This window comes from Paramisgurnus dabryanus, chromosome 18, assembly GCF_030506205.2.
Source record: "Paramisgurnus dabryanus chromosome 18, PD_genome_1.1, whole genome shotgun sequence".
Taxonomy (NCBI): domain Eukaryota; kingdom Metazoa; phylum Chordata; class Actinopteri; order Cypriniformes; family Cobitidae; genus Paramisgurnus; species Paramisgurnus dabryanus.
The window spans coordinates 29,259,112-29,267,192 of record NC_133354.1 but is presented as its reverse complement, the minus strand read 5'-3'; the positions used below and the strand labels follow the sequence as shown (position 1 = coordinate 29,267,192).

Sequence of the window (8,081 nt, the reverse complement as noted above, 5' to 3'; positions counted from 1 at the left end):
AATATATACTTAATTACATTTTAGAGAAATATGCTAAACTTAAGAATATTTTTAATGTATTTGTATTAAGTGTACTAGAAGTACATTGGTAATAAATATATGCTTTATTACATTTTTAAGAAATATGCTAAACTTAAGAATATTTTTAATGTATTTGTATTAAGTGTACTAGAAGTACATTGGTAATAAATATATGCTTTATTACATTTTTAAGAAATATGCTAAACTTAAGAATATTTTTAATGTATTTATATTAAGTGTACTACGTATGCTGGTAATAAATATATGCATAATTACATTTTTAAGAAATATGCTAAACTTAAGAATATTTTTAATGTATTTATATTAAGTGTACTAGAAGTACATTGGTAATAAATATATACTTAATTACATTTTAGAGAAATATGCTAAACTTAAGAATATTTTTAATGTATTTATATTAAGTGTACTAGAAGTACATTGGTAATAAATATATGCTTTATTACATTTTTAAGAAATATGCTAAACTTAAGAATATTTTTAATGTATTTGTATTAAGTGTACTAGAAGTACATTGGTAATAAATATATGCTTTATTACATTTTTAAGAAATATGCTAAACTTAAGAATATTTTTAATGTATTTATATTAAGTGTACTACGTATGCTGGTAATAAATATATGCATAATTACATTTTTAAGAAATATGCTAAACTTAAGAATATTTTTAATGTATTTATATTAAGTGTACTAGAAGTATGCTGGTAATAAATATATGCATAATTACACTTTTAAGAAATATGCTTAACATAAATGTACTTCTAGTGAAGTTTTAGTATATTTGGATAAAACATACTTTTTTCAAAACATGATTCATTAATTGTAATAAGCTAACATTGAACTTTCCTCAAACATTTCAACATTATATCATTCCGATTGCATAATAAACTATTTTTTCAAAGATTTGCTTAAAATCTTACGTTTGCTAGTGTTTATGTTCAAACAACACACGTGACACACGTGACTAAACCTGATTGGTTGTTGTCATAGTAACACGTCACGGTGCTATTTGAAAGCTGTAATTGTTCAGTGAGTTTAGTTCACGAGGTGCATGCGGTTGCTTGCGTTAAACGTATAAACTGTCAAATTAGATGGCGACTCTGCATTAAACGTATTTATTTAACTAATCGGCGATCATATTTCACCAGAGGACTAAGATAAAACAACTCGATTTAAAATGTGAGCAGTTTTAGTGGATCTGACGTCGAGGGAAAAAGTATTTCGCTTTTGGTTTGGAGATGAACGAGACAACACGAGGGTAAGTGATGACAGATTTTCGCATTTCTTTATTAAGTTAACTATTAAATAAGTAAACATTACATTACATTTAACCCAGCTTCTTTATGTAACGTTATGTCTGTGTTGCGTGTGGTAATTTGAACATCTTTATTTTCTGACTAACGTTAGGCATTTCTCTTAAGCATTTCAGAAATCATTAAAACCTTTCTTTTTTTTTTAGCACAGCGACATAATTATGACCAACCAGATCCCAAGTAGACAGGAACAAATGAAGATATAGCGCATAGAAAGACTTATTCTTGGTGGTAAGTTAAGTTTGTTGTTGCTATTTGATTTCACGTTTAAGTTTTTCTAATGTTTCTCTTGCAACGCTAACGTTAGTTTAAAATACATGTTTGAGCTGTCTTACCTGAAAATACCATGATATGACCATATGGTTATTATAACTCCAGTAATGTTCAATGGCTAATGTTTATATCAGTTCAATCTTGACAACCTTATTGTCTTTTTGTTTATTTTTAAATGTATTTCTAATTAGGGACCACAATGGAAATAAGTCTTTGGGCTTTATTGTGTTATCCCTGACTATTTATGTATTTTAATGTATGACTCGGAGTGTTGTTTCATATTTTAATATTTAAGTGGTCAAATAAAATCAATCAATCAATCAATCAATTACATATGGACACAAAAATGACATTGTAAGAAGGGATACTTTTATTAGAGATTGTAAATATGCCGAGGCTGGGTTTGATTATATTATATTGTCTTAAATATATTGTACTCGGGGTAAATAATTCTTAAAACGAAAACAAATTATTAATCATCATTTACCTGCCTGTTGTTTTTCAGATCAACTGCTATTGACATTTTTGAATCGGGACAAATGTGGAGTGATTCGGAAGAAAAACGTTTGCAACACATCCATTCCAGGTGGCTAATTTCTGTCCTTTTGAATTATTCTTGTAAAAACCGTTTGTTTTTATTGTAAAGCTGTAAGGGACTTGGCCTAGTCATCCTTGCATATTCCATTTGGCAGGGCACCAGACTAACTTTTTTTACTAGGAGCACAGTGGCCCCCAACTGCAAATTTTAGGGGCGCAACCAGAAAATTAAGGGGCACACACGGTAAAACAACATGCTAACCAAATATTCACATGTCTACTAATTTAGACTGTATTACTAATAAATACTTTAATTATAGATTCAGAAAGTACAATGTACTTTTTCAAATTCAGTGTCAAATCACAAAAAAAAGGTCAAATTTGCTGGTCACACATGTGCGACCGGATGTAAAATTCAGTGGCACACTCTCAAATTTTGGTGGCCACCATTTAATAGCAGTCTGGAGCCCTGTTTGGCATCATTTCTGATTTCCTTAAATCTCCTTAAACAGAGGTGAAGCTTAAGTTTGCAAGACCACAATAGACAAACAATGGAAAATGATCTAGGTTCAAATAAAACACAATTATCAATGTAAAACATATCCTGTAATACACACAGGTTGTTTTATTTCATGAGCGTGTTCTAATCCTATCTTCATTCCCACTTGTAGAGTGCTGTGACAGATAAAACTGACACACTTGATGAGGACACAGTCAAAGCTTTAAAAGGTAAACTGAGAAGTTAACAAAACTTCCATACATGCATATCTATGCCAATTTATTTTAAACATGGATAGCCAAATGTTCATTCATTATTGGTTAATTGGTATATTTTGTTTCCTTTTCACAGACCGTGTGATAAAGCAGTCTTCAATTACTACGGTGTCTGAATTGCAAGAAGTGACCCTCCACTTAAACATGTGACATCTAAACTGTTTTGTGTTTTAGTTCAGCTTTTTATAGGTTTATCTTAAGTTGGTTAAAGGCGGAGTGCACTATTTTTGAAAGCCAATGTTAACATTTGAAATTACCTAAACAAACATGCCTCTACCCCAATATAATCTGGACCTTCTTTTGATAGAGCCACCACACACATACGCAACCCCGGCAAGGATGTCGGTTAGTAGACACGCCCCTTACTGCTGGTTGGCTACAAGTGTGTTTTGGTAGTCGGCCCAATTTCCTTTTCCAAAGCGTTTTTCAAACATTGTGCACTCCGTCTTTAAATTGAACTTAAAACATTTTTTTTTTCAGTAACTTTTTATGCATAGAATTACATTATGATTATTATATAATCATTGCCCAGGTGAAAAAGAAATATATTTAAATAGTATTTTTTGGGACATACTTAATATATTTAAAAGCTACTATACTAAATGCATATTAAATGTATTATATTGAACCCACTTCAAATATATTAAATGCATTTCAAGATATATTTAAAGTCAATTTTAATCTATTTGCATTATATTTAATATATTGAAATTGTGTTAAATTGGAACAACTTCAAATATATTTAGTGCAATTTAAGTGTACTTCTTTAAAATTCATTTGAAATGCACTTCTCATACACTTAAAAATACAGTTAGAATACATTTAAAGCTTAATTTAACTGTGCTTTAAGAACACTTTAATAGTACTTCAGCATATTAGAAATATACTAGCATTACATTAATAGAAATGTATTAGCATTACACTACTATTTTATTATAAAGCTGTTTTTAATATTTAAAATGTTATATTAAAATCATTAAATATTAAGACACATACACAGATTTTGAATACAGAACAATTTAATATACTTCATATTGTGTTGTGTACATTACAAAAATACCTTAAGTAAATTAATCAAGCACAGAGACATACATAATCTCTTGACCAAAGAGAAACATATAAAACAAATATCAGAGAAATGCAATTACAGAGCTACTTCTATCAAATTGTACAACATTAACATTAAATATATTAATGAAAAGTACACTATGAATATGCAATCACTAAATATTCAGAAGCAATGATTATATAATAATCATAATGTAATTCTCTGCATAAAAAGTTAATGAAAAAAAATGTTTAAGTGCAATTTAAAGACGGAGTGCACAATGTTTGAAAAACGCTTTGGAAAAGGAAATTGGGCCGACTACCAAAACACACTTGTAGCCAACCAGCAGTAAGGGGCGTGTCTACTAACTGACATCCTTGCCGGGGTTGCGTATGTGTGTGGTGGCTCTATCAAAAGAAGGTCCAGATTCTATTGGGGTAGAGGCATGTTTGTTTAGGTAATTTCAAATGTTAACATTGGCTTTCAAAAATAGTGCTCTCTGCCTTTAACCAACTTGAGATAAACCTATAAAAAGCTGAACTAAAACACAAAACAGTTTAGATGTCACATGTTTAAGTGGAGGGTGACTTCTTGCAATTCAGACACCGTAGTAATTGAAGACTGCTTTATCACACGGGCTGTGAAAAGGAAACAGAATATACCAATTAACCAATAATGAATGAACATTTGGATATCCATGTTTAAAATTAATTGGCATAGATATGCATGTATGGAAGTTTTGTTAACTTCTCAGTTTACCTTTTAAAGCGTGTCAGTTTTATCTGTCAGAGCACTCTACAAGTGGGAATGAAGACAGGATTAGAACAGGCTCATGAAATAAAGCAACCTGTGTGTATTACAGGATATGTTTTACATTGATAATTGTGTTTTATTTGAACCTAGATCATTTTCCATTGTTTGTCTATTGTGGTCTTGCAAACTTAAGGTTCACCTCTGTTTAAGGAGATTTAAGGAAATCAGAAATGATGCCAAACAGGGCTCCAGACTGCTATCAAATGGTGGCATTTTGCCACCTAAATTTGAGAGTGTGCCACTGAATTTTACATCCGGTCGCACATGTGCGACCAGCAAATTTGACCTTTTTTTTGTGATATGACCACTGATCTATATAAATGACTGGATTGCGCATAGAACGCTTGACGTAACTGCGTGAGGTGAAGCCAGCGCAGAGTTCGAGCCGCCATCTTGGTATACCCAACCGGCAGAGAGCGTCATTGACTTCCATTCAAAATCATGATCAAAATTGACCCCCTTTACAGCGTATCAGTTACACAAGGTTAATTTTTAGGATATGTGTACGTTAATTATTTGTTAATTCTGGTGTTATTTGCAATGTTTATGTTTTAATCGGGCAGGATAATGGATTTATAAAAAAAACGTTAAGGTGAGTGTGTCTGCTGCATTTGCTAATGACACGGGTATAAATAAAGTTTTTTTTGACATTCAGCTACACTGTGACGGTCAGCGTTATATCTCTAAACAAGTTTAGGTAACTTGTAAGTTAAGATAACATAATTACAAAACTAGCAAATTATTGCATGCACATACTGTACAAAGCATGATTATTTATTTAGATTTCAGAATGAGCACGTTTATTGTCATTAATACTAAATATGCTGCGGTCTGTCTGCTGATCTGATACTGTAATAAAGATGAATGTATAATAACTGTTTAAAACGCAAAATGTACAACTTTCAGTAAATAACTATTTACATGCTTTGGACGTTTGTTGTTGTAATAATGTACAGGGTAACTTCAGATATAAAAACGAAGACGAGTAAAGTGATGTTTTATCATTAAAATCTGATAACGTCCATTGATTAAATAGAACGTTTGGGTATACCAACATGGCGGCGCGGTGGCTTCACAAGTGTGACGTCATGCGCAATCCAGTCATTTATATAGATCAGTGGATATGACACTAATCTGAAACAGCACATTGTACTTTCTGAATCTATAATTAAAGTATTTATTAGTAATACAGTCTAAATTAGTAGACATGTGAATATTTGGTTAGCATGTTGTTTTACCGTGTGTGCCCCTAAATTTTCTGGTTGCGCCCCTAAAATTTTCAGTTGGGGGCCACTGTGCTCCTAGTAAAAAAAGTTAGTCTGGTGCCCTGCCAAATGGTATATGCAAGGATGACTAGGCCAAGTCCCTTATAGCTTTACAATAAAAAAAAACGGTTTTTACAAGAATAATTCAAAAGGACAGAAATTAGCCACCTGGAATGGATGTGTTGCAAACGTTTTTCTTCACTCCACATTTGCCCCGATTCAAAAATGTCAATAGCAGTTGATCTGAAAAACAACAGGCAGGTAAATGATGATTAATGATTTGTTTTCGTTTTAAGATTTACTTACCCCGAGTACAATATATTAAGACAATATAATATAATCAAACCCAGCCTCGGCAGTTTTACAATCTCTCATAAAAGTATCCCTTCTTACAATGTCATTTTTGTGTCCATATGTAATTAGAAATACATTTAAAAATATACAAAAAGACAATAAGGTTGTCAAGATTGAACTGATATAAACATTAGCCATTGAACATTACTGGAGTTATAATAACCATATGGTAATATCATGGTATTTTCAGGTAAGACAGCTCAAACATTCATTTTAAACTAACGTTAGCGTTGCAAGAGAAACATTAGAAAAGCGTAAACGTGAAATCAAATAGCAACAACAAACTTACCACCAAGAATAAGTCTTTCTATGCGCTATATCTTCATTTGTTCCTGTCTACTTGGGATCTGGTTGGTCATATTTATGTCGCTGTGCTAAAAAAAAAGAAAGGTTTTAATGATTTCTGAAATGCTTAAGAGAAATGCCGAACGTTAGTCAGAAAATAAAGATGTTCCAATTACCACACGCAACACAGACATAACGTTACATAAAGAAGCTGGGTTAAATGTAATGTAATGTTTTACTTATTTAATAGTTAACTAAATAAAGAAATGTGAAAATCTGTCATCACTTACCCTCGTGTTGTCTCGTTCATCTCCAAACAAAAAGCGAAATACTTTTTCCCTCAACGTCAGATCCACTAAAACTGCTCATATTTTAAATCGAGTTGTTTTATCTTAGTCCTCTGGTGAAATATGATCGCCGATTAATTAAATAAATACGTTTAATGCAGAGTCGCCATCTAATTTAACAGTTTATACGTTTAATGCAAGCAACCGCATGCACCGTGAACAACTGAACTAAACTGAACAAGTTTCAAATAGCACCGTGAGGTGTTACTATGACAACAACCAATCAAGTTTAGTCACGTGTGTCACGTGTGTTGTTTGAAAATAAACAGTAGCAAACAAACGTAAGATTTTAAGCAAATCTTTGAAAAAATAGCTTATTGTGCAATCGTAATGATATAATGTTGAAATGCTTGAGGAAAGTTCAATGTTAGCTTATTACAATTAATGAATCATGTTTTGAAAAAAGTATGTTTTATCCAAATATACTAAAACTTCACTAGAAGTACATTTGTGTTTAGCATATTTCTTAAAAGTGTAATTATGCATATATTTATTACCAGCATACTTTTAGTACACTTAATATAAATACATTAAAAATATTCTTAAGTTTAGCATATTTCTTAAAAATGTAATAAAGCATATATTTATTACCAATGTACTTCTTGTACATTTAATACAAATACATTAAAAATATTCTTAAGTTTAGCATATTTCTTTAAAATGTAATTAAGTATATATTTATTACCAATGTACTTCTAGTACACTTAATATAAATACATTAAAAATATTCTTAAGTTTAGCATATTTCTTAAAAATGTAATTAAGTATATATTTATTACCAATGTACTTCTAGTACACTTAATATAAATACATTTAAAATATTCTTAAATTTAGCATATTTCTTAAAAATGTACTTAAGTATATATTTATTACAAGTGTACTTCTAGTATACTTTTAAAAAATATGTTTAAATGCAATTTAACGTATTTTTAATACACTTCAAATAAGTATGTTGGAAATACAAATGTATTATAAACATACTATTTGTATTTTAAGTATATTTTTAATACATTAAATACTACGTCTTTTTGACC

The 8,081-nt window shown here is 30.6% G+C and overlaps 2 long non-coding RNA genes across 2 annotated transcripts; one reads left to right on the top strand and one right to left on the bottom strand.

The window, feature by feature from the left end:
- The first annotated feature begins 1,285 nt into the window (after positions 1 to 1,285).
- Positions 1,286 to 3,380, top strand: LOC135776982 (uncharacterized). The gene is made up of 4 exons (XR_010544262.2): positions 1,286 to 1,582; positions 2,130 to 2,210; positions 2,833 to 2,890; positions 3,012 to 3,380. It is a non-coding gene; the product is annotated as an uncharacterized lncRNA (long non-coding RNA).
- Positions 3,381 to 4,178: 798 nt separating this feature from the next.
- LOC135776981 (uncharacterized) lies at positions 4,179 to 7,236 on the bottom strand. The gene is made up of 5 exons (XR_010544261.2): positions 6,991 to 7,236; positions 6,705 to 6,789; positions 6,230 to 6,304; positions 4,743 to 4,778; positions 4,179 to 4,621 (listed from the first exon to the last, which is right to left on the bottom strand). It is a non-coding gene; the product is annotated as an uncharacterized lncRNA (long non-coding RNA).
- Positions 7,237 to 8,081: the final 845 nt, after the last annotated feature.